Below are 4,739 nucleotides of genomic sequence, written 5' to 3' on the forward strand. Positions count from 1 at the left end.
GACTGGCGGGTGTCTGTCTCTCTCACTTTAGTTGAACCGAGTGTGGCTATGCCCGATCCTTGCGAAGGTTAAAACAGCACCAACTTGACAAACTATCGTAGTGGTTTTGATGCGTAGGTAAGAACGGTTCTTGCTAAGCCCGTAGCAGCCACGTAAAAACTTGCAACAACAAAGTAGAGGACGTCTAACTTGTTTTTGCAGGGCATGTTGTGATGTGATATGGTCAAGACATGATGCTACATTTTATTGTATGAGATGATCATGTTTTGTAACCGAGTTATCGGCAACTGGCAGGAGCCATATGGTTGTCGCTTTATTGTATGCAATGCAATCGCCATGTAATTGTTTTACTTTATCACTAAGCGGTAGCGATAGTCGTAAAAGCAATAGTTGGCGAGACGACAACGATGCTACGATGGAGATCAAGGTGTCGCGCCGGTGACGATGGTGATCATGACGGTGCTTCGGAGATGGAGATCACAAGCACAAGATGATGATGTCCATATCATATCACTTATATTGATTGCATGTGATGTTTATCTTTTATGCATCTTATCTTGCTTTGATTGACGGTAGCATTATAAGATGATCTCTCACTAAAATTTCAAGATAAAAGTGTTCTCCCTGAGTATGCACCGTTGCGAAAGTTCTTCGTGCTGAGACACCACGTGATGATCCGGTGTGATAGGCTCTACGTTCAAATACAACGGGTGCAAAACAGTTGCACACGCGGAATACTCAGGTTAAACTTGACGAGCCTAGCATATGCAGATATGGCCTCGGAACACGGAGACCGAAAGGTCGAGCGTGAATCATATAGTAGATATGATCAACATAGTGATGTTCACCATTGAAACTACTCCATCTCACGTGATGATCGGACATGGTTTAGTTGATTTGGATCACGTAATCACTTAGATGATTAGAGGGATGTCTATCTAAGTGGGAGTTCTTAAGTAATATGATTAATTGAACTTAAATTTATCATGAACTTAGTCCTGATAGTATTTTGCAAATTATGTTGTAGACCAATAGCTCGCGTTGTTGCTTCCCTGTGTTTATTTTTTATATGTTCCTAGAGAAAAATTATGTTGAAAGATGTTAGTAGCAAAGATGCGGATTGGATCCGTGATCTGAGGATTATCCTCATTGCTGCACAGAAGAATTATGTCCTTGATGCACCGCTAGGTGACAGACCTATTGCAGGAGCAGATGCAGACGTTATGAACGTTTGACAAAAGCTTGGTATGATGACTACTTGATAGTTTAGTGCGCCATGCTTAACGGCTTAGAATCGGGATTTCAAAGACGTTTTGTACGTCATGGACCATATGAGATGTTCCAAGATTTAAAGTTAATATTTCAAGCAAATACCCGAGTTGAGAGATATGAAGTCTCCAACAAGTTCTATAGCTAAAAGATGGAGGAGAATAGCTCAAGCAGTGAGCATGTGCTCAGATTGTCTGGGTACTACAATCGCTTGAATCAAATGGGAGTTAATCTTCCAGATAAAATAGTGATTGACAGAATTCTCTAGTCACCATCACCAAGTTAGTAGAACTTCGTGATGAACTATAGTATGCAAGGGATGACGAATGTAATTCCCGAGCTCTTCGTGATGCTGAAATCGACGAAGGTAGAAATCAAGAAAAACATCAAGTGTTGATGGTTGACGAGACCACTAGTTTCAAGAAAAGGGCAAAGGGAAGAAGGGGAACTTCAAGAAGAACGGCAAGCAAGTTGCTGCTCAAGTGAAGAAGCCTAAGTCTGGTCCTAAGCCTGAGACTAAGTGCTTCTACTGCAAAAGGGACTGGTCACTGGAAGCAGAACTACCCCAAGTATTTCGTGGATAAGAAGGATGGCAAAGTGAACGAAGGTATATTTGATATACAGATTATTGATGTGTATTTTACTAGTGTTCGTAGCAACCCCTCGGTATTAGGTGCTGGTTCAGTTGCTAAAGAGTAGTAACTCGAAACGGGAGTTGCATAATGAACAGAAACTAGTTAAGGATGAAGTGACGATGTGTATTGGAAATGGTTCCAAGATTGATATGATCATCATCGCACACTCCCTATACTTTCGGGATTAGTGTTGAACCTAAATAAATGTTATTTGGTGTTTGCGTTGAGCATGAATATGATTTGATCATTTTTATTGCAATACGGTTATTCATTTAAGTTAGAGAATAATTGTTGTTCTGTTTACATGAATAAAACCTTATATGGTTACACACCCAATGAAAATGGTTCGTTGGATCTCGATCGTAGTGATACACATATTCATAAATTTGAAGCCAAAAGATGCAAAGTTAATAATGATAGTGCAACTTATTTGTGGCACTGCCGTTTAGGTCATATTGGTGTAAAGCGCATGAAGAAACTCCATGCTGATGGGCTTTGGAATCACTTGATTATGAATCACTTGATGCTTGCGAACCATGCCTTATGGGCAAGATGACTAAGACTCCGTTCTCCAGAACGATGGAGCGAGCAACTGACTTATTGGAAATAATACATACTGATGTATGCGATCCGATGAGTGTTGAGGCTCGCGGCGGGTATCGTTATTTTCTGACCTTCACAGATGATTTGAGCAGATATGGGTATATCTACTTGATGAAACAGAAGTCTGAAGCATTTGAAAAGTTCAAAGAATTTCAGAGTGAAGTGGAAAATCATCGTGACAAGAAAATAAGGTTTCTACGATCTGATCGTGGAGACAAATATTTGAGTTACGAGTTTGGTCTTCAATTAAAACAATGTGGAATAGTTTCACAAATTCATGCCACCTGGAACACCACAGCATAATGGTGTGTCCGAACGTCATAACGTACTTTATTGGATATAGTGCAATCTATGATGTTTCTTACCGATTTACCATTATAGTTTTGGGGTTATGCATTAGAGACAGCTGCATTCACGTAAAAAAAAGGGCACCGTCTAAATCCGTTTGAGACGACACCGTATGAACTATGGTTTGGCAAGAAACCAAAGATGTCGCTTCTTAAAGATTGGGGCTGCGATGCTTATGTGAAAAAGCTTCAACCTGATAAGCTCGAACCCAAATCGGAGAAATGTATCTTCATAGGATACCCAAAGGAGACTGTTGGGTACACCTTCTATCACAGATCTGAAGACAAGACATTCGTTGCTAAAAATGGATCCTTTCTAGAGAAGGAGTTTCTCTCGAAAGAAGTGAGTGGGAGGAAAGTAGAACTTGATGAGGTAACTGTACCTGCTCCCTTATTGGAAAGTAGTTCATCACAGAAAACGGTTCCTGTGACGACTATACCAATGAGTGAGGAAGTTAATGATGATGATCATGAAATTTCAGATCAAGTTGTTACTAAACCTCGTAGGTCAACCAGAGTAAGATCCGCACCAGAGTGGTACGGTAATCCTGTTCTGGAGGTTATGTTACTAGACCATGACGAACCTACAAACTATGAAGAAGCGATGGTGAGCCCAGATTCCGTAAATGGCTTGAGGCGATGAAATCTGAGATGAGATCCATGTATGAGAACAAAGTATGGACTTTGATTGACTTGCCCAATGACCGGCGAGCCCTTGAGATTAAATGGATCTTCAAGAGGAAGACGGACACTGATAGTAGTGTTACTATCTACAAAGCTAGAATTGTCGCAAAAAGGTTTTCGACAAGTTTAAGGTGTTGACTACGATGAGAGTTTCTCACTCGTATCTATGCTTAAGTCTGTCCGAATCATGTTAGCAATTGCCGCATTTTATGAAATCTGGCAAATGGATAAACAAAACTGCATTCCTTAATGGATTTATTATAGAAGAGTTGTATATGATGCAACCACAAGGTTTTGTCAATCCTAAAGGTGCTAACAAAATATGCAAGCTCCAGCGATCCATCTATGGACTGGTGCAAGTATCTCGGAGTTGGAATATACGCTTTGATAAGTTGATCAAAGGATATAGTTTTATACAGACTTGCGGTGAAGCCTGTATTTACAACAAAGTGAGTGGGAGCACTACAACATTTCTGATAAGTATATGTGAATGACATATTGTTGATCGGAAATAATGTAGAATTATTCTGCAAAGCATAAAGGAGTGTTTGAAAGGAGTTTTTCAAAGAAAGACCTCGGTGAAGCTGCTTACATATTGAGCATCAAGATTTATAGAGATAAATCAAGATGCTTGATAAGTTTTTTCAATGAGTACATACCTTGACAAGATTTTCAAATAGTTCAAAATGGAACAGTCAAAGAAAGAGTTCTTGCCTGTGTTACAAGGTGTGAAGTTGGGTAAAGACTCAAAACCCGACCACGGCAGAAAAATAGAAAGAGAATGAAGAGTCATTCCCTATGCCTCAGTCATAGGTTCTATCAAGTATGCTATGCTAAGTACCAGATCCATTGTATACCCTACACTGATTTTGGCAAGGGAGTACAATAGTGATCTAGGAGTAGATCACTGGACAGCGTCAAAATTATCCTTACTGGAATAAGGATATGTTTCTCGATTATGGAAGTGACAAAAGGTTCGTCGTAAAGGGTTACGTCGATGCAAGTTTTGACACTAATCTAGATGACTCTAAGTCTCGGTCTAGATACATATTGAAAGTGGGAGCAATTAGCTAGAGTAGCTCCGTGCAGAGCATTGTAGACATAGAAATTTGCAAAATACTTACGAATCTGAATGTGACAGACCCGTTGACTAAAATTATCTCACAAGCAAAACATGATCACACCTTAGTACTCTTTGGGT

The sequence above is a fragment of the Aegilops tauschii genome, chromosome 6 (genome assembly GCF_002575655.3).
Source record: "Aegilops tauschii subsp. strangulata cultivar AL8/78 chromosome 6, Aet v6.0, whole genome shotgun sequence".
Lineage (NCBI taxonomy): Eukaryota > Viridiplantae > Streptophyta > Magnoliopsida > Poales > Poaceae > Aegilops > Aegilops tauschii.